The sequence below is a fragment of the Cervus canadensis genome, chromosome 13, assembly GCF_019320065.1.
Source record: "Cervus canadensis isolate Bull #8, Minnesota chromosome 13, ASM1932006v1, whole genome shotgun sequence".
NCBI classification, from domain to species: domain Eukaryota; kingdom Metazoa; phylum Chordata; class Mammalia; order Artiodactyla; family Cervidae; genus Cervus; species Cervus canadensis.
Genome location: NC_057398.1, coordinates 74,112,389 through 74,134,760, shown reverse-complemented (window position 1 = coordinate 74,134,760; position 22,372 = coordinate 74,112,389). Strand labels below are relative to the sequence as shown.

General features: G+C 50.1%; 1 protein-coding gene across 22 annotated transcripts in view; it reads left to right on the top strand.

Moving 5' to 3' along the window:
* Positions 1-22,372, top strand: part of NFASC (neurofascin) — a 199,215-nt gene that overhangs the window by 29,986 nt on the left and 146,857 nt on the right. Inside the window, exon 2 of one of the 22 annotated variants that reach the window (XM_043485664.1) lies at positions 796-846. The exons of the other annotated variants lie outside the window; for them this stretch is intronic. The gene's annotated coding sequence lies outside the window, so the exon portion shown is untranslated. The remainder of the gene's footprint in view (positions 1-795; positions 847-22,372) is intronic. 22 annotated transcript variants of the gene reach the window in all.

Sequence of the window (22,372 nt, the reverse complement as noted above, 5' to 3'; positions counted from 1 at the left end):
GTAACAATAGAGTGGTTTCAGATTGTTTTTATTGGTATAACCAGATCTTACTCATTCACACATGTGTTGTCCTCTAAAACTGCACCATATGAGGACTGTGAATATAAGCCCTATAAGGGGGCCAGTGCTCAGAATCTTGTTTCATCCTCCTAGAAATAGTCTTCAGAGATCTATCCTCGATAATAGTAATTCTTCGCTTTTTAACATTAAATAGTACTCCCAACTGCGTCACCAGCTCTCTTTCCCATTCTTAACCCTATCTTCCAAGCTAAGAAAAAAAATCAAATCTACCCACATAGGATAAACATTTGCTACCTTGGGGGCCCATCAAAAGTTATGCTATAGGCTTTGAAAGCAGTTCCAAAGAGAAGCTTCAGGAATGTTCAAGGACAGGCAAGTGCATTGTTGGAATATGTATATAGCCTCCCAAGGGGACTTCTTTGAAGGAGTCAGCAGTCATCCAAATGTATAAATTCTGGTGTGTTCGTTTAAAAGGTCAGTCAGAAAGCCTTATAGGCATACACTAAAAAAGTTGATATGAATGGTTATTGAATTATGTACACCTCCAAGATACCAAGAAAGATAGGCATTTTAGGAGTTTTAGAGAGACTAAGTCCAAAATATAACTTGGGAATGTGGTGGGCTGCTTAACACAAAATAGCATTGCCTAACTGCTGGAGAGGAGGGGGTCAGTGGGGAGCCACCTCTTCAGGAGGGTCAGTGGGGCAGTTAGGTTGTTCCAGTCATCGGTCTGGCTGGGAAATGAACTATGCACATATCATTCGGCCTTTTTAGGGGCAGTGTGAGAAGGCAGACTGCTGACGAGTGCAGTGAACTGGGACCTTGGTGAGTGGAATTTTTGAAATTTTAAAATAGCACATCTCTTGGCGTAGCCTGAACAATCCAGGGCTTCTCTTTAAAGGTTAAATATTTAGGTAAAATATTTCAGCCAGCTTTTTAAGTCTGGCAAAGAACTCAGGGCAAAGGCCCTAGGCCAGTATGCTAGATATATTTTACCTGCTGGGTGACAAAAGCTGAAGCCAGCAGTGAAGCGGATGGAACTCGAGACATCTAGAGAGGGGCCTGGAGGGAAGGTGCTGGCTCAGAGACATTCAGTCTGGTTCTCAGGAGTTTTCAGAGGCAGGTTGGAGGCTGGTGACGTTGTCCCGGTTCTGCAGCCAGGCCCAGGAAGTGAGTGACAAGGTTGGTGGAATTTCAAGACTAGCTCCCTCCACCAGTGCATCATCACAGTAAGTCACTCAAAGGTTCGAAGAGTATTGCCCTCTGGGGAAGCAGCGCTTCTGAAATCTTCTGTCTTTGTCGCATTTATCCTGACGGGCATTTATTTGTAGTTGGATATTGATGGGTTTGGCAGCAAAGCAGGGGAGGATGCTGCCGCGATTTTTGTAAAAAATCTTTTTTATTGCTTCGTGTGTGTGTGTGAGACATGACATTCGCCATTTTAACCATTTTAAGTGTACTGTTCCTGGCATTTAGGATATTCACAATGTGGTACAGCTGTTACTGCTGTCTATTTCCAAAACTTTTTCTTTACTCCAGTGGAAACTCTGTGAACATTAAGCAGCAACTCCCCATTCTCTGCTCCCCCGGCCCCTGGCAACCGTAATCTACTTTCTGTTTCTATGAATTTGACTACATAGGTCCCTCATATAGGCAGAATCGTACAGTATTTATCACTTTGTGTCTAGCTTATTTCACCTGGCATGTTTTCAGAATTCATCAGTGTTTCAGCATGACTCAGAACTTCATTCCTTTTTATGGCTGAGTAATATTCTGTTGTTTGGATAGATCACATTCTTTTTTTTTTTTTTTAATTTTTTTATTAGTTGGAGGCTAATTACTTCACAACATTTCAGTGGGTTTTGTCATACATTGATATGAATCAGCCATAGATTTACACTTATTCCCCATCCCGATCCCCCCTCCCACCTCCCTCTCCACCCGATTCCTCTGGGTCTTCCCAGTGCACCAGGCCGGAGCACTTGTCTCATGCATCCCACCTGGGCTGGTGATCTGTTTCACCATAGATAATATACATGCTGTTCTTTCGAAACATCCCACCCTCACCTTCTCCCACAGAGTTCAAAAGTCTGTTCTGTATTTCTGTGTCTCTTTTTCTGTTTTGCATATAGGGTTATCGTTACCATCTTTCTAAATTCCATATATATGTGTTAGTATGCTGTAATGTTCTTTATCTTTCTGGCTTACTTCACTCTGTATAAGGGGCTCCAGTTTCATCCATCTCATTAGGACTGGTTCAAATGAATTCTTTTTAACGGCTGAGTAATATTCCATGGTGTATATGTACCACAGCTTCCTTATCCATTCATCTGCTGATGGGCATCTAGGTTGCTTCCATGTCCTGGCTATTATAAACAGTGCTGCGATGAACATTGGGGTGCATGTGTCTCTTTCAGATCTGGTTTCCTCAGTGTGTATGCCCAGAAGTGGGATTGCTGGGTCATATGGCAGTTCTATTTCCAGTTTTTTAAGAAATCTCCACACTGTTTTCCACAGCGGCTGTACTAGCTTGCATTCCCACCAACAGTGTGAGAGGGTTCCCTTTTCTCCACACCCTCTCCAGCATTTATTGCTTGTAGACTTTTGGATAGCAGCCATCCTGACTGGCGTGTAATGGTACCTCATTGTGGTTTTGATTTGCATTTCTCTAATAATGAGTGATGTTGAGCATCTTTTCATGTGTTTGTTAGCCATCTGTATGTCTTCTTTGGAGAAATGTCTGTTTAGTTCTTTGGCCCATTTTTTGATTGGGTCATTTATTTTTCTGGAATTGAGCTTCAGGAGTTGCTTGTATATTTTTGAGATTAATCCTTTGTCTGTTTCTTCATTTGCTATTATTTTCTCCCAATCTGACGGCTGTCTTTTCACCTTACTTATAGTTTCTTTTGTAGTGCAAAAGCTTTTAAGTTTCATTAGATCCCATTTGTTTAGTTTTGCTTTTATTTCCAATATTCTGGGAGGTGGGTCATAGAGGATCTTGCTGTGATTTATGTCGGAGAGTGTTTTGCCTATGTTCTCCTCTAGGAGTTTTATAGTTTCTGGTCTTACATTTAGATCTTTAATCCATTTTGAGTTTATTTTTGTGTATGGTGTTAGAAAGTGTTCTAGTTTCATTCTTTTGCAAGTGGTTGACCAGTTTTCCCAGCACCACTTGTTAAAGAGGTTGTCTTTTTTCCATTGTTCACATTCTTTTTAATCCATTCATTCATTGATGAACACTGGTGTTTTTCCCACCATTAGGCTATTTTGAATAATGCTGTGATGAACACGGGTGTGTAGGTATCTGTTTGAGTCCTTGTTTTCAATTCTTTGGGTGTATATGTAGGACTAGAATTGCTGGATTGTATGGTAATTCTGTGTTTAACTTTTTGAGGAACTGCCAAGCTGTTTTCCACAGTGGCTGCACCATACTGCCTTCCCGCCAGCAATGTGGGAGGGTTCTACTTTCTCCACCTCACCAGCACTTGTTATTTTTCATTTTACTGATTATGGCTATGCTAGTAGGTATGAAGCAGTATCTCTTTATGGTTTTGATTTGCATTTTCCTAATGGTTAGTGGTATTAAGTGTATTTTCATATATCTTATTTGGAGAAATGTCTTTTCTGATCCTTTACCTGTTGTTTGGCTTTTTTGTTGTTGAGTTTTAGGAGTTCTTTATATGTTCTGGATGTTAAAATTTTATCAGATATGTGATTTGCAAATATTTTCTCCTGCTTTGCAGATCTTTTCACTTTATTGATAGCGTCCTTTGATGCATATAAATTTTAAAGTTTCATGAATTCTAATTTATTTCTTCTTTTGTTTTTTGTGCTTTCACATGTAAGAAGCTGTTACAAAACCCAGGGCCATGAAGACATACCTCTGGTTTTGTTCTAAGAATTTTGTGGTTCTAACTCATATTTATGTCATTGGTCCATTTTGAGTTAATTTTTGTGTATCATGTGGAATAGGGATCCAATGTCATTGGTTTGCATGTGTAAATCCAGTTGTCCTAGCACGATTTGTTGAAGAAACTGTTCTTTCTCCATTAAGTAGTTTTGGTACTCTTGTCAAAAATCAGTTAGTCATACTATCATCAAAAAATCCACAAACAACAAATGCTGGAGAGGCTGTGGAGAGGACTGGTAGGAGTGTAAATTGGTACAGCCACTGTGGAGAACAGTATGGAGGTTCCTTAAAACACTAAAAACAGAGCTACCAAACTTCCCTGCAATCCCACTCCAGGGCATCTATCCGGAGAAAAACATGATCCAAAAGGATACATGCACCCCAGCGTCCATTGCAGCACTGTTTACAGTAGCCAAGATGTGGAAGCACCCTAAATGTCCATCGACAGAGGAATGGATAAAGAAGTTGTGGTGCATATATACAATGGAATATTACTCAGCCATAAAAAGAATGAAATAAAGCTGTTTGCAGCAACGTGGATGGACCTAGAGAGTGTCATACTGAGTGAAGTCAGAGGAGAAATACTTATGCCATCCCTCTATGTCTAAAAAGAACTTACAAAACGGAGACTCACAGACTTAGAGAGTGGACTTATGGTTGCCGGGGGTAAGGGATAGTTAGGAAGTCTGGGAAAGTCATGTACACACTGCTGTATTCAAAATGGGTAACCAACAAGGACCTCTTGTGCAGCACGTGGAACTCTGCTCAATGCTGTGTGCCAGCCTGGATGGGAGTGGGTTTGGGGAAGAATGGATACATGTGTGTGTGCGGCTGAGTCCCTCCACTGTTCACCTGAAGCTACCCCAACATCGTTACTCAGCAGGGGGACTCTTTACCAGCTGAGCCACCAGGGCAGCCCAAGAATACTGGAGCGGGGAGCCTATCCCTTCTCTAGCAGATCTTCCCTACCCAGGAATCAAACTGGGGTCTCCTGCTTTGCAGGCGGATTCTTTACCAGCTGAGCTACCAGGGCAGCCCGAGAATACTGGAGCGGGGAGCCTATCCCTTCTCCAGCGGATCTTCCCAACCCAGGAATCGAACTGGGGTCTCCTGCTTTGCAGGCAGATTCTTTACCAGCTGAGCTATGAGGGAAGCCCAATCAGCTATACCCCAATACAAAATAAAAAGTTTAAAGTTTGAAAAAAAATCAGTTGGCCATAGATGTATGAGTTCATTTCTGAACTCTAAATTCTATTTCATTGGTCTGTCTTATCCTTGTGCCAATACGGTACTGATTTGATGGCTGTAGTTTTATAGTGATGGTGGTGGTGGTGTAGTCACTAAGTCGTGTCCGACTCTTGCGACCCTATGGACTGTAGCCTACCAGGCTCATCCATGGGATTCTCCAGGCAAGAATACTGGAGTGGACTGCCATTTCCTTCTCCAGGAGTTTTATAGGAAGTTTTGCAGTTCGGAAATGTGAGTCTCTGGTTTGTTGTTGTTCTTCAAAATTGTTGTGGCTGTTCAGGTCTTCTCGCAAGTCTGTATGAATTTGAGTACAGTCAGTCACTCGTGAACAAACCTTTGCATGGATGTAAGTGCTGACTTCCACCAGGTGAATGCCCAGAGGTGGAACTGCTGGGCTACAGGTTATGAGTGTACTTGGGTTTAGTGCACACTGCCCAGCAGCCTTCCAAGGTGACTATACCAGTTTCTCCTGCCAGCAGTGTACATGTTCTAGTTATACCACATCTTTACCAACATTCAGTATTGTCCGTTTTTTAGTGAAATTTTAGCCACTCTGGTATATTGGCCCAAAGAATGAGTCAAACACCGCTCTTATTCTTGAATTCTTTGTTCAGGGGCTCTTTCTCCTGGCACCAGGCCTTGAGGAGTACTCCTTGCTCCCTTCCCCATCACCTTGAGCCAGGGTCTTGCCCTGGATGCTGGAGATCTGGCTGGTGGGCAGGCAGAATGGGCTACAGAAGCTCAGCCTCCATGGGGATACCTCGGGGTTGGGAGTATGCGTGTAGGGTTGCTGAAGGAAATTTGTAACTGGACTCTGTCCTGGCTACAGCAGCAGACAGTGTGTATTCCAGTGTGCATAGGGCTTTGGAGCTGTGCCCAGCTGCTGAGAGAGGTCAGTTCTTAGGTAACTATGCTTCACAAGAATGAAGAAGCTGGCAGAACTGTCCCATCTGACCTTGGGCATTTGTTCCCAGAGGAGGCTCCTTTAGACACAGAACCTGAGACCACAGAGGCTAATAATAGGTTTCCCTAGCCCTGCAGCTCGCCAGGGCTGGAGACTCGCAGGCCTGTATCTTGTACTTGCCCAGTTCTAAAGGCCCCAAGACAGTAAATGTCATTCCCATTTTCAGCTTGCTGGCCAGCTAAACCCAGTGAACGTTTGCTGCAGGCTCTGCGTACCAGATGTTGAACCAGGCACTTAGGGAGCTGCAAAGAACTGGGTGAAGTTCCTGACTCTAAGTTCTTCACCATCCAGTCGTGGAAGAAATGCTTGTGCCCATCATTGCAATGAAAGGGGTCTGCGCTTATGACTCTTAAGTTCTTCACCATCCAGTCATGGAAGAAATGCTTGTGCCCATCATTGCAATGAAAGGGGTGTGCGCTTACTGAGGGATATAAGTAATTTGCTTGGAAGCCGGAGGCAGGAATGGTTACATCTTGCTAGAGGATTGGTCTGGCATTGGCTCTAGACCTTAGAGGATGGGTAGGATTTTGCTGGGCAGAGACAGACAGGGTAACGGAACTCCAGGCAAAGAAACAGAAAAAGCAGAGGTAAAGATGGTCTATCTCAGACATTTGGAGAAAAGCAAGTATAGCAGATCACTGTATATTGATGAGTTCCCTAGGTGTCAGCCTGGGAGAGGTGGGTTTTATTCTTCAGAAGCAGGGAGCCCCTGCAGGGTTTGCAGGTGGCGGATTCATGCAGTGCTGTTCCTGACTAGAGAGCAGCAGGGAGGCCATGGGACTGTCCCACCCTCTCCTGATTCTTCTCCTCCACACCCATGCACAAGCATGTGTACCAGAGTTGGTACATATCAGGATAGACACACACACCCATAAACATGCACAGAGGAACCAGGACCAACACGTGTGTGAGATTAACAGACCCACACATCAAAGCACATACCCTTCAATTGTAACTTAAACACACATATTTGTATGCACATACCTACACGATGATACCAACCTATAAACCCAAGGAGCACACATCCCATGCCATGTATGTGTGTTGGAACACCTGTAGACTTGCCCTGATACCCGCACATACTGAGTCACACTGAAGTTGCATGCACAGACCACTAGACAGACACTCCGGGACAGTCATACACATAAGCTCACCAAGCCAGGCATGTAGGTATGCACTCGGATGTACAGGCACTGGGACATCTGAGCAAAGTGTGCTCACACTCACTGGGGCATACACATGGGAGTCAAAGCCCTCCCCCAGATGTGTGCCTTCACACAGACTCACAAACGCACACTCACACATAGGCACAGCCGCAGACAGATCCAGGCAGTGGTCACAGTGCAGCAGAGGTGGCCACAGATCCAGGTGGCACAGTCCTGGGCCGGCCGCTCTGGGATCACCCGTCCTCCTCACCCCAGCCTCTCTTCTGAGCAACTGGCTTCCTGCTGGCCGCCTGCAGCCCCGCGCGCTCCTGGCATCTCAGTCCTGGATGAGCCCTCAGAGGCTCTCCTAGCCCGTCTCCCACTCCCTGTGGGCATTTTTCAACTGTTGTTGGGGGTCACCCCGCTATTGCTTAACCACTTTAGGTGATGTACTTCTTGACAGCAAGTTTCTGGCTTTAGTAGAATTTGCTTTTCTTTCTAGAAAGTGAGGATTCTGTGCCTGGAGATGAGGCTGAACCCTTTGCCACAGCAGTTAACAAATGTGACGTGAGGACCTCAGGTGGGGACTCAGACCTGCCCTGAGCCCGCAGTTCCTATAGGCCACCTCTTGGTTACACTCTGGCCGAGTTATCAGTCCCCAGATCGTTTCATTGCTGACTGTCCTGGGGTGGGAGAGTGGCATTCCAGTTCTGCTGGCAGGGGGCTGTGGGTGGCAGGGGGATGCTTCTGATGGGGGGGGGCGAGAGGCTGCCCTCCCAGCACGGGAGGGACTTCTTCCCCCGGGCACAACAGGCCAGCTGTTGTTCTAGCCTCTGTGACCATGACCCACATTCTGGCCGCCCCGCAGCTTTCTGCTCTCCCCTGCCTTCCCCCTTCTGGCTGCCCTGGGCCGTCACCCCGCGTCCAGAAAGGGGCTGCTGTTGGCAGGGGCTCCGAAGGATCGGCCAGCGTGGCTGCCTCCATGAGAAGAGCCACAGACACCCCGGAGCAGTAGAGATGGGGCAGGAGGCAGCTGCCCTCTGGGGGCACCCCCGTCTGGAAGCTTGTCTGCTTTTCTCAGTCTTTCTCTCTATTCCTCTTCAACGTGGGGTAGATCTGGTCTCTCCAGTCGCCCCTCCCCACCCTGCTGATATGCAGAGGGAGTGGCTTCTGCCCCCTATCTGACAGGTGCCCCCTTTCCAGCTCTGAACCTTAGGCCAACACCTTCCACTCTGGCCTGGCCTCTCTCAACAGTCCTTCCCAAACTTTTCCACATTCCACTGGCCCCGTGTTCATTATTGGCAAGAGAAAGGGCCCTAAGCAGTGCCTGGGGAACGGCCAGGCGGGGGCAAGGTGTGGGGCTGAGGGACCGGCTCGGGGCTGGGTTCCCGCCCTGCCGCTCACTGTGGGGTGGCCGTGGGAAGTGAGGGTCAAGGCAGAGCCAGAGGGGCTTCCCGAGGGAGGCCACTTCAGGGACCAGGGCTGCCCTGTGTGGGCTGGGGTGGGACCGTCCGGTTACACATACTTCTTGTCCACTAGAGTAATTTATGTTCTTTGCAGAAAATATAGGAAATGTAAATAAGCACAAAGCAAAAATGTGAATTATCTGTAATTGCACTATTCAAAGATAGCCATTCTTACTCTATTTTTGTAATTGGCCTTTTTTTCACTTTTTCATATTATTAAGATGTTCTACATCATTTCATCATTTTAACAATTATGTAATATTCTGTGGCCTGCAGTAATAGTAAGAATTGAAGCTTTTTTATTTTAAGCATTTACTTTATTTATCAGGTACTGTCATCGTTGAATTGATTGATGGTTTTATTATGCCAATTATACAAATAGGGAGGCATAGAGAGGCTCAGTAACTCGCCTCAAGTAACACAGCCAGTAAATGGCAGAGTCAGAACCCTTGCTTCCGTACCCCACAGCCTGTCAAACCACGGAGTGGTTTCTAACATTTCCGTAGTGTGTCTAACATTTCCCCTAGTGATGGCTGTCTAGGGGTCTTCTAATTTTTTACCTTTATAAACAATACTCTGATAAACATTTGTGTGACATATATTCTAATTATCCTTGATTATTTACTTAAGATCTCCCAAAGTGGAATTTACGGAACAAAGGGCATAAATGTATTGAATGTATTTCTGAACAACCTTCCCCGGGAAGAATGTCACAAGGCACTCTCTCACCAGCAGGCTAGGGGAGCTTGAGGGAAAGTCTGACCTTCTGAAGTCTGGCCCTCTTGGGGAAGCAGGCTGGTGCAGTAGCCTGGAGATAGCTTCCTGGGGGGTGGTTGGAAAGACTGGAGATATTTAGCCCAGAGAAGACTCCAAGTGTTGGCAGAGGCCACACGCATGGCTGCCATCAGATCATGTGATGGACTGTCGGGAGGAAGAGAGACGGATTGTCCTGGAGCCCTGAAGCGGAGGTGGGCCAGTGGGCTGAGCTGAGGCGGCGGAGAGCCGCCCCCTCACGTGGGCAGCTCCTCGCCGCGGTCGGGCAGGGTGGGGGTTGAGTAAATGCTCCGTGACCCGCTGCTGTCCTGACTTGGGGGGGGGCTTGACAGGGGGGCCGGTACCACCCACGGCACGCCGTGCTCCCCCATGACCATGACGTCTCCAGGTCTCAGCTGGGGGGTCTGCGCCCCATCCGCCCCTGCCTTGGGGAGCCTGGCTCAGCCTGGCACTTGTCTGCGTCTGTCCCCCTCGAAGCCTGAGCAGCACAGCCTGGCCTGTGTCTCGGGTCGCACAACCCCTCCATTATGCAGGAGGGGACCCAGCGGGGAGGGAGGGAGCAGGCAGGCTGGAGGTGGGGGCCGAGTGCTTATTAATAAACAAGAGCATTGTGTGGCGTCCCATTCACAGCCTTCTCAGAGGACATGGTGGGCTTGCGATAACAGAGCCCTGTCTGTGCCAGGAGGGCCGGGGGGTGGCACGTGGGAGGTGGCGAGGAGCAGGGAAGCCGCGAGCTATTTTGACTCCCCCGAGGGCCGGGGTGCTGTGTTTGCTCTGCGGCAGGCGGCCAAGGGAAGGCCTAGCTAGGAATTCGCTCAGGCCTGCGTCTGCCCCCTGGATGGCCTAAAGAACGCCTTGCTTTCCGTCCCACCTGTCCTCATGGAGGGAGACTGAGGAGACTCTGGGTGAGCTGGCTGCCTCCCCCCTGGACGGAGCTGGGATGCTCGCCTCTGCCCTGTCCCTCGGCCCCCTGTCCCCGCCCGATGCCCCCTTCCCGGTGAGTCCCGCCTCGGCCTGTGTGGGCTTCTGCATAATTCCCTGACGCTGCTGGAGCTGTGCTTATGTGCAGGGTCTGCAGAAAGCTTCCACGCCGGAGAGTGGACCTGTTTGGTGTTAGAATCGGGAACATGAAGCAGGTGGGCTAGAAGGGAGAATCGCGATTGTGATGAGTGAACTGAAACGCAGGAGGAAGGCAGGCGGGGGCAAGGGTGGCAGGGGCGCTTTGGGCTGAAGAACAGGGGTGTCGGGGAAGGGCGGTGCTGAAGCACGTTTCAGCCCTGGGGGGCTCAGGGCTGCGGCCCTCACTGCGTTAATTCTGTGACCTGGCCCTCCCCTCTGTTTCCTGTCTTTCCTGGCCTCTCCCTTTCTCTCCTCCAGCTCCTTTCTCTTGGTTCCACCAGCCCAGGTGAGCCCCTTGCCTTCCACGCCCTCCAGGAAGACTCAGTGTTGGCACCTCTGGGTCTCTGGGGCAGAAAGGCAGAAGCTGCTGGTTGCAGAGAAGTGAGAACAGGCCGTTTCCCTCTCGGCTGGCTTCCAGGGATGAGAGCAGGTCCTTGTTCAGGGGAGTCCCGGTTCCTATCACTAGATGCAGAACCAGAACAAGCAGGGAGGGAGTCAGATGCCCGGGTCAGCTGGCTCTCCCAGGAACTGATGGTGCCTCCCTTTCAGCTTTGGAAGTGAGTCTGGCCAGGAGCTACCTTGAATTAGGAGACCCTTCCATCATAAGACAGCTCTGAGAGATGCATGCTGGTCTGGTTGTGAGTTGGGAGGGAAGAGGAAGGTGCTCCTTCTCCCGGGTGCCCAGAGCAGACAGCACAGGCTCTGAGCCCGGCGCATCCCTCGTGTCGCCTGCCCGGGCCCCAGCCTCAGCGCGACGGGTGACTGCAGGCTCCGCAGAGAACGCTACCCTCCCTGGCTCTCCGCTGCTGCCGGCACTGGGCACTCACCTCCCACCCTCCCCCATAGTCTGAAGAAGCAGTGACTATTTTTAGAAGCATCTGCATGCTCTTGGGAGCACTGTTTCTGTGATTTATCTCCTGGCCTGGATGCTCGTCCGCTTAGTGCGTGAGCACTGGAGAAGCAGCTGGACGTGGGGTGTGGGAGTGTGCGTGCGTGGTGAGTCCAATGGGAGTCAGCCGCCCGGAGGAATGACCCAGCGTCCTCCAGCAAGCTTTTGGGGTTTCCTTCTGGCTCTGTCTGTGATTGTCACTTGCTCTGGGAGGTTCCTGAAAGGTCCAAGAGCAGAGACAAGGGCCTTCGTCAGGAGGGCGGCATGCTGAATCACTGTGGGCACACCACCATCCTAGGCTTCCTTGCACATGGGGTTCGAGGAGGAACCGGCCAGGTGGCCTTCCCCGGTGATGGGGACACCATCAACAGCCCTAACAGTGGCGAACATTCGTGGAGAGCTTGCCCTGGGACCCACACTGCTGGAGCCGTGACCTCTGTCATCTCCTGGAGCTGTCCCAGTAACTGTGCCGTTCTGTGCCGGGCTCGAGGAGGGACGCACGTCCAGTGTCACACTGTCTGCCCCGCTCCGGAGCCCGCTCCATCCAGCCCGAGTGTCCGGAGACGGAAACAGTGCATGTGATCTTGGCGGCCACGGGGACTGAGTTCAGATGCAAGGATACTTCCTGACGGTGACAGCGTCTGGGAGGAATGTTCTTCCTTAGAGATCTTTGAGAAGCACCCAGCTCTTCAGAAGGGAGAGGGGGCCTTCCTGCAGGCTGGACTCCAGGTTCATAACCACTTGAGGGATTTTCTTTCTTGGCTTCTGGGCAGCTTTGTTTCCTGGACCCCTGAACATCCCTGAAAGATGCCAGACCGTGTGTCAATAACACAGGGTGCTCACAGCCAGCAGCTTCTGGGCGCACCAAGGCCTTACCTGGGATCTGGGATGTGGAAAGCTGGGGAGACTGGAACAGTCACGAGGCCCCAAGAGGAAGGTGGAGAGGGGAACTGCTCCTGGGAACTCAAGCACCCGAGGGTTAGTGGCCTTCCGGGCAGATGTGCCTTGCTTCCCCAGAAAGCAGCGCTTGGCACTGCCGGGGCCCCTGGCCCTGGTCCTCCGCACACAGGACGCAGGCGTCTGTGCTGGATGCATGCTCAGCGAGAGCTGCTGGAAGCTCTCCACGCGGACACCATGTAGGCGCCAGAGCAGAGGGCCCCTCGGTGAGATCCATGAGCTGTTGGGGAAGGGCTGGGGGCTCCCTTTGTCAGCCAGCTGCAGCACTGCTCAAGCAGTTTCTGCCCCGTCACCCTGCCGGTACCGTGGAGCAGCCTCAGAAGGATGGGGCGCCGTCTGGCCTCCCCCGATGGGCTCTGTGGGCGGCGGATGCAGCATCCTGGAGGCAGTGTGGCAGGGCGGTCAGACCGTGTGTGGTGGGGCCGGACTGGAGTCCAGTCCCAGTTCCACCTCTGCTGGCTGACCTCCTGGCCTCCTCAGCTCTTGATATTAATAGCAGCTGGTTTTTGTGAAGGTGAATGAATGAACCAGGAAACCATTTAGCACAGGAGGAAGGAGCCAGGGCCCCTCTGTCGAGGGCTCCACGGGGTCTCTGTCCCGCCCTGGCTCAGACTGTGCTACGCTGGGCCAGGCCTGCGCGGGGGCTCCCCTTCCGCGTGCCCGTGCTCCGTGCCCTGCCGCTCACCTGGGCTCAGTGAAGGAGTCCCGCGGATCCTGGCTGCCTCCTGCCTCCCCCTTGAGCTCTGGGAACCAGCACCAGGCTGGACACTCAAGGTCCAGGGTCCTGCTCTCCGGGCTACCTTTGGCCCCATTTGCATCAGATTTCTGGAGGTGAGAGTTCTCTTATAGTTTATGCCAGATTTCTGACTCCACGGATCTGCCACACGGCTCACCTGTTACCAGTACTTTGGGGGCCTGGGAACCAAATCTCGGCTTCATTCCATCCCCTTTCTGCCCTGTGACAGGCTCTCCAGGGCCTCGCGTCCAGTTCTAGCCCACTGTCCTGCAGCCGCCTCCTCCCTCCTCCCTCGCCTTTCTGACTCCTGGTCCTGGTTGCATCTGCCCAGATCCTGCGCTTTCTCCGCCAGCGCCCTTCTTCCTTCTCACCTCTGTCTCATCCCTGCGTCCCTGCTGTGAACCTCACCCGGGTCATCCTTCTCAGTGATTCTGGTGCACTGTGCCATGCCTACTGCACACATCTGTGGACGTTTAAAAGTACTTCAAGGCCCACACAGCGTACTCTCTGGTGTGGGGGACTTAAAGGAGGCCCCTGTGATGTGTCAGCCTGCATTTATCATCACTTCTGGAAAGGAGAGGTGGCTGTCCGCTTTGCTCTGGCCTGAGCAGGGTTGGGATGAGGGAGGCGGGGTGGGGAGGTGGTGGAAGCTCTCTGGCTGCCCCCAGGCACTGCCCAGGCTGTTGACATACGTCCTCATTCAGTTCCATCAGTAATCTGAGGAGGCAGATACTACAATCCCCATTTTACTGATGGGGAAACAGAAAGGTTAAGTGACTTACCTACACAGTGATTAAGCAAGAGAGTCAGACTTTGAGTGTGGGTCTGTTTATTTCTCCTGGAATCTTGTAGCTTCTAGAAGGAGGTGGGTCAAATAGTGGATGAGGGGGTGACAAAGGATGAGATGCTTGGATGGCATCATCAATTCAATGGACATGAGTTTGAGCAAGCTCCAGGAGATAGTGAAGGACAGGGAAGCCTGGCATGCTACAGTCCATGAGGTCGCAAAGAATCGGACACAACTGAGTGACTGAACAACAGATACATCAGAATTTTGATTACCTGGGAGCTGGATTTTTGACCCTGAGCAAATCCAAGCATCCTGTTCACGTCCCTTCCTTGCAACTCTCATCTCTTCGCCATGGACCTCCCTGAAGGCAAGATGGGAGACCCCAGCCTTCCATTGCTCTGTCAGCCTCTGTTTAGACCAGGCGTGGGGGCACTGCTTATGTCAGCTTCCCAGAAGTCACACGTGCCTGAGAGTAGATGGTATTTTGCCAGAAGAGAAAGGAAAACAGATCTGGAAGTGCCTTAATGATACAGCATTGGAAAGTTGAAGTGCTTTCCTCCCTAAGAACAGGCTGGGAAGGCACATCCTGCAAAGTCCTTGCAGACTGTCCGGGAGGCTTGAGTGCTGGGCACCTGTTCAGTCTGTGGGGATCACTGCTCCTGTCGCCGTCTCAAGGCTCTCCTCAGAGCTTTCTTAGTCCCCAAGCCCTCGACTCCCCTGCTGGGGCTTTTGTAGGGGAAGATACAAGTGGGAGGGTAGTGGTCCTGAGCACATACCAAGAGCCAGTGACAGGGACCAGCCACCCAGTTCCCCCCTCAAATCCCCAGCCAAGACAGGGTGTTATTAACTAGTTCTGGGGGAGAATTTGGAGTTCGGCCTGTGCGTTCTGATTGGGTCTTTGTCTGCCTGACTCTGAAATCCTGGGGTTAGTGGGAGGAGGCAGAGGCAGGAGGGGTCTGTGGGTCTCTTAGACTCAGCACAGAACAGCCTGACCTACACACAGTCATTTGGGATGTATCGTCTTCCTTCTTGAGCCCTTTAGGTTTGCCTCCTAAATTACTACCAGAGCATGTGACTTTATTACCTGTGCTCTTTTTTCTTTTTTTAACTTTAAAAATAAACTGTATTGAGGTATAATTTTCATTCAATAAAGTGTACTCGTTTTAAAGGTATAGTCAGATGAGTTTTGATAGATGTGTACACCCATGTAACCACCACTGCAATCAGGATAAAGGTTATTTCATCTTCCCTAAAACTTCCCTCATCCCGCTGCAGTTTCCCCTCAGGCGCCGGCCCAGGCAGCCTCCCAGGGCACTCTGTCACTGAGACTGTCTCTGCCTTTCTAGAGATGTGTTTGTATACAGCTGGTCTCTTTTTGCCGCTTCTGGGGCCTGATGAGACTAGGAGGAGAAAGAGTGACTCGGTTCCCCAGGTCTCTGCACCCTCTGCATCCTTCCCTGACTGAAGGCTTTTTCTCGCGTCTGCAGCTCACCCTGTCCCCAGGCAGGCAGGAGGGGCAACGGATGGCCTGGCTCTTATGTGGCAGGGCGATGCTAGGTGGCTCCTGCCGGAGAGGGACACATTGCTAAAGATTTGCTGCAGTTTGCCTAACCTTTCTGGGATCCAGTTCATCTGTGCTTCAAGCGGGTCTATTTGGGGATATATTGAGGTTGCTTTCAGCCTTTGGAAAAAAGGGATACAAGCTAAAACCAAGAAGCTGTCAATATGGCGCTTTTTCCTTTTTTTATCATCATCACCATTATTGTTTAATTGTGGTTAAACATATACAACATGAAATTTGTCGTTTTAAGCATTTTTAAGTGTTCGGTTCAGGGGCGTGAGTGCATTCACTTTTTGTGCAGTCACCGTCTCCAGAACCTTCCGTCCTGCCCGACTGCTCTGTACCTGTTAGACACCAACTCCCCATAGGCGCCCCCCCAACCCCGACTCCGGTAACCACCATCCTACTTCCTGTCTCTATGAATTTGGCTACTCTAGTAACCGCGTGTTAGTGGAATCAGCTTTTGTGTATCTGGTTTATTTCATTTAGCATAATGTCTTCCAGGGTCATCTGTGTTGTAGCAAGTATCAGAATTCCGTTCCTTTTTAAAACTGAATGTTATTTCCTTGTATAAATAGAGTACATTTTGTTTATCCATCTGTCAGTGGCTGTCTGGGTTGTTTCTACATTTTGGCTATTGTAGGTGATGCTAATGTTGTGAACATTTGTGTACAGATATCGGTCTGGTCATCATGGTATTTAAATGCTCAGCAAACCCTTCTAGCATCTTCTCTTGCTTAAACCTGCTGCTGCCCGAGGCCTGGGAGAGGACCGCCCTTCTCCTTCTTAGCCTGCCGCCCTGTCCCTTCCGGCTTAGTGCCTGTGACAAGCGATGCTTTTCACATACTTCAGTCTTGGATGGGTATTGGGAGCTCAGGTTTCCCAGGCAGTGGAGTTGAGTTCCTTTCTTTAGAGGCATTCTTTTGTATCTTAGTTACTAATGTGTCTTAGATACTCTTGGCCACCAGCTAACTTCTGAAGTTTGATTCCATAAGCTTCTTAATGTAAGAATACAATAGAGCAGCTTTGTTTCATTAAGGGAAGAAAATAAACTGAGTTTTATCCAGCATCTACTATGTGCTAGGTACCTTTCGAGGTGCTTTCACAGTATTGGAAGCTTCACTTCCTTTGCCTCACTGGGCAACCCTGGGACGTAGGGACAAAGCCTGGGTTTTAAGGGTAAGGAGGCAGAGGAGAGGCTCCGAGGGCCTGGGTTACTTGCCCGAGCTCAGAGGCCAACACTCTTTCTATTTACCACCTAAACGCCATACTGATCTTTCAAATGCCAGAGATACTTTCCAGATCTTTTCTTCTACAATATGAGTCCAGGCCTGGTGTTGCGCCTGTGATTTGGAAAGAGTAACCCTTTGGGCTTCTTTCCCCTGCTACTGCTGCTGAGTTGCTTCAGTCATGTCTGACTCTGTGCAACCCCATAGACGGCAGCCCACCAGGCTCGTCTGTCCATGGGATTCTCCAGGCAAGAATACTAGAGTGGGTTGCCATTTCCTTCTCCCTAGTTCTATAAAAGAAGGAATTATTAATCAAGGTTTTGTTTATTTTTCAAAATATACAAGAGTAGAGAGAATAGTATCATGGATCCCCATGTCTCCATCACCCAGCTTCAACAAGTATGGACACTTGGTCAGTCTTGTTTCATTGACCAGGTTCTTTTTGACCTGTGGGGCCCTCCTTCATGGAGTGGTAGCAGTTGGCGTTTTCTGGAAGAGGGAAGTGGAGTTGGCAGATCTGGGCGCCATGAAGTTAAATCTCTTCCCAGCTGGAAGAGTGTTAATTGCCATCCGTTGGAATTCCCTCTGATGGTTCATTATTCCTCTGGTTACTGAACACCATCAGAGAGGCAGGGGGAGGGGACCGATCTTTTGAGAGGCCTGGTGAGTCCTGGTGAGGTGGTGTGCAGAGAGACTTCCCGCTCTTAAACCGTTTTCCTCCTTCCGTTTGATTTTACTGGAATTTTTCTGAGTAGGAGGAGAGGTTATGTGAGGATAACCATCCCCTTAGGGGAACAGCCAGGGCAATCTAATATGGAGTGGGAACCAATAGGAAATAAGCTTATGGCCTCTTCAACTAGATTTATTTAACAGACATTTTTATTTACTTATTTTTTTAAATATCCACCATGTGCCAGACACTGAGCGACATGCCGGGAATCCAACTATGTAATGTTGATATCTGCTCTGGAAAAATTTGTGGTCCACAAAAATAGCAGCTATTATTAGCAACTAATATAACAGCTAATGATAACAACTCACATATGTATGTGCTAGCCACTTGACATACATTGTCTGATTATACCCCCCAAAGCAATCTGTAAGATGGGTACAATTTGTGTCTATCTTATAGACAGGGAAACTGGGGTCACCGCGTCCCGCCGCTGGCAGAGGTGTGGAGCTGTGTGTGTTTTTGCTATCCTCTCTGAGCAGAGCAAGTGTCGGGAGGAGACCAGGGGCCAGCTCTGGGGCTGCAGGAATGGGCTCACATAAGCGCCACCAGATGTGCTTTCTCAAAGGATTGGGGCAGCCAAACAGTACATTTTTTCTCTCAACTTTACAGAGGATTGTGGGATTCCTTGTATTTCAAAGCCAGGGCAGGTCTTTGGGAGGAGAAAAAGAGTGAAGACTGGAACTTAAGAGTGCTTTTTGGAGGCTGCAGAAAGGGATAGAGCAAAGACAACAGGCTAGGTTTGTTATGTTTTTATTTTAAAAGAAAAAAAGATTTGCCATCTTTCAAGGGAGAAGAGTTGGGGAATGAGAGAAGTGGTTTTTAGTATAAGGAAGGGGCAGTTTCTGCTCTGGTTGACATAGTCCAGCTATATCAGATGGTTGGGATTCTTGTGGTGGGGTGTGGCCCCCTGTTCACAGGAGCTGGTGGTGACATCACTCTCTCTGGGATGAAGGTGGCTTGGTGTGCCCAGTTTCTTTTGCATGGAAGCCTGCTTTCTGAGTTTGAATATGTTTTCTAGGATCAGATCGGCTAGTATCTCTGTAGAAAGGGGCAGCAAATTATTTAAATATTTTAAAAGAAAACCTGTGACTGTCTTTTGCATTCATCCCAGGAAACCCCTCATCTCTACTCATGTTTAACCTGTAACCTATAGTGTACAATAAACACAGAAGCCTCTGCCTGCCTGACCGAAAAGGAATATGAGACATTGAAATGAGAGTCCCAGGCTGGGATCCCTTTTAAGGAAAGCATTTATTATGAGTGTTTTAAGTTCTTCCATTTTAATTTTTAATTCATTTAAAAAGAAGATGTGTTTTTGATTTTGCCATGAGATCAGGTGAGGTGCCATCTGGCTCGGAGGCAGGGGGGTGGAACATCTCAGGTTCCTACCAGCTGTGTGATTTGTTTTTTCTAGTTGTCCCTGCTCCGAGCTCCCAGGTAACATAAAAGCAAGATTTTATGCAGGATCAGCTTCAAGTAGAATCCAGGAGAACATCCTGTCTTTGAATCAGTATATCATCTCCATGTACACCTGGCTGATAGGAAACAGACGGAAGTGTGTGAGGATACCTCTGTCAGGAATGGAGCGCTTCCCAAACTAGCAGGAGAAAAGCCCGGCTCAGAATAAACAGCAAGAGTGATGCTGCCTGCCCTCCCTCCAGGAGAGGCTACGCAGAAACGCCAGTTGCTATGGATACGGGCTCCCCTGGGGCAGGGGGGGCGGTGGCGGCCTCAAGGCTGTTGCGGCGGCGATGCACGGCTCGGGGTGGTGTGTTCCCCACGACGATGCCTCAGCTCGGGCAGGGACCAGCCTTGCCTGCGCTGCCACCTGGGCTCCTGTGAGGGGCTCCGGTGGCCAAGCCTGGAGGGCGGGCGGGGCAGTTGAGGTCGCCCACACTGTGTGCAGCCGCTGCGCCTTAGGGGCAGGTGGGGGCTCAGGATTGGGCCCTGAGGGGAGACATCAGAAGGAGGGGGAAGCATGGTCTGTGCCATCAGGGAGCATGAGAGGCTCAGTGGGCTCCCCGTCTGATGGGGACCACCAGATGAGCAGGAAGAGCAGAGACGGAAGGAAACAGCCGTCACTTCCTGTTTCGAGCCCTCCAGCGGCCTCCCTTCCGGCTTCCCGGCATGGTGTACACCGTGCTGCTCGGTACCGCGTTCCTCCCCCAGGCTGCCACCTTCCTGGGCTCTGGAATCTGTTTCAGGATTCCAGCTGGCTCCTGCCTTGGGGCCCTTCCCTGCTGTGCCCCGGCCTAGACCTGTTCCCCCATCACCTCCTCTGCCTTCACTTCATTCAGGCCTCTGCTTTGCTATGGTTTCCTGACCATCCCGTGTCAAATCAGGACTTCCTTTCTGCCTACACCCTTCTCTTACCCTCTTTCCCTGCCTTGCTTTTCTTCACAGCACGTGTATGCTTACTCGATCACTGTGTGACTGCCTGCTTCCCCTTCTGGAAGGTCCGCTCCTCCAGAGCTGGGACAATGTCTTATTCATCCCGGAATCCTATTGCTAAAAGCATCGCCTGGCACATGTGAAACACTCAGTAAATACTGGATGACTAAGTGACAAACTGTAACTCAGAGAATTGCATTTGATCATGTGAGAGTCTGTGAGAATGTTTACAATATGCTTTTGTATTACTCTAAGGGTTGTGAAGTTCTCTAAGTCGAGGAGAAAGACAAATACTATATGATATTGCTTATATATAGACGCTAAACTATGATACAAATGAATTTATCTGCGAAGCAGACTTACATACAGAGGGAACAGGTTTGTGGTTGCCACGGGGGTGGGTTGGAGAGCGATGCATTGGAGTCTGAGGTCAGCAGAGGCGAACTATTACACAAGAGTGAGCAAACAACAGGGTCCTACTGTCTGATGCAGGGAACTGTATTCACTGTCCTGTGATAAACCATGATGGAAGGGAATGTGAGAAAGAATGTATATGTGTGTGTGTGTGTCACTGAATCACTTGCTGTGACAGCAGAAATTAACACATTGTAAGTCAACTATACTTCAACAAAATAAATTTTTTTAACATTTAAAAAGAGAAAAATTCTCTCGTGCAATTCTAAGTTGCAATTAAGAGACAGTTTTTGTAAAATTAGATTTTGGGTTTTTTTAAGACAGTACCTCTTACATTGGAATATATAGACCCCTTGGCTGGGGAGGCGGTTCTTAGATATGCCCGTGAGAGTTTGGGATTGTGTTTTCTTTGGGAGGTGCTGTATATTAGTCCGTTTTGGGAAATCCATGTGGATCATGCACAAAACTGCTCATGAGGTAGAGTACATTGGAGGTGGACTCTGGAGGACTTTCCAGAAAACAGATCTTAATCAGTAGTTGTAAGAAAAGGGCAGGTCTTCATACAGGACAGAAGAGTTTTGGGTGACTCACTTTGAGGGCCTGGTTTGTAATGCTGAGAAGCCACAGTGGGCGTGCTCTCACGGGCCACAGGGAGCCAGTGTGCCTGGCCGAAGTGGAGTCTGAGCTTGGGTAGAACAAGGCAAAGCAGTGACGTTGAGGGTCCTTCCTGCTCTGAAAACCTGGGTTGGTGTGACAACTGTGCAGTGAGCAGTGACCCATAAACTCTGCTTTCTGGCCCCTTCCTCATCACTCACGTCTTCCTGGAGTCATGTTGGCATGATGCCCCCCATGGCCTGTGCAGCTGGGGCATTGGAGAGTGTGCTGGGCCCGCCCCCTCCCCGCGTGCGAGAGTCAGCTGGCAGGTGGAAGATGGCCCGCCCTGGGGAAGGCGGCCCCCAGCTCACCAACTTGCAGTCCTTTGTTTAACTGGGAGTCAGCCAGACCAGAGGTCAGCCTTTTCCTTGGGAGACCGTCAGAGCTGGCCTGAGGTTGAGGGGGAGCGAGGTCGAGTTCCCAGGGAGCGGGCCAGGGTGCGACCCTGTCTCCTGCATCAGCCCTCCACTGTCTGCAGCCTGGCTGGTGCAGCGGCCTGTGGTTGGCAAGCCTGATCACAGGCCGCAGACCTGAGGGCTGGAAGGCCGTTTGCAGGCCTTGCAGCGGTGCCCTTGTAGGGATGAGGTGCTTGGGGCCCAGAGAGTTACAGAAGAGCTGTGCCCACACCCAGCTCTGTGCTCTTTGTACTGTCTCCTGCTTAGGACAGGAACTCAGGCGGGTGATGAAATGTGGGCAACAGTATGTCAGCACCTCGGTTCTCAGCCTTGTGTCCCACCCGAGGCACTGAGGTTTGCTTTGGGAAGTTAGAATAAATGGATCCTGCTCTGCTCGAGTGACAGCTATTCCCCTCGGACCGCGGGCTGTGATGTGGCTCCCTGCCCTGTCAGGCTCCAGGCAGGACATGTCGGGGTGTCAGGCCTGTGGATGGAGCGGCCTTCGGACAGAAAGGCCGTTGGCCTGTGGAAGGTATCTTTGCTCTGCAGTCCCCTCGCCTTCTCTGTCCACAGTTTCCTGTCTGCGTCCTGCTTCTTGTTCTGGGGTTGATCATGTTGGTGTGTGCGTGCTTAGGTGCTCAGTCCTGTCCGACCTTTTGGACTGTAGCCCACCAGGCTCCTCTGTCCATGGGGTTTTTAAGGCAAGAATACTGGAGTGGGTTGCCATTTCTTCTTCCAGAGAATCTTCCCCACCCAGGGATCAAACCTGAGTCTCCTGTGTCTCTTGCACTGCAGGCAGATTCTTTACCCGCTGAGCTATCAGGGAAGTCCAGTCATCTTGAAAGTGGTTCCTAAGACCACCCCGTGGGCTGTGAAGTCCCTTCTCCCTAAGCCCTTAGCCTGGAGGGGGGAGTGTGGGGATTAGGGAAGGGTCAGGTAGAGCCTTTGGGGCTGAAATGCCTGAAGCAGAAGGTAA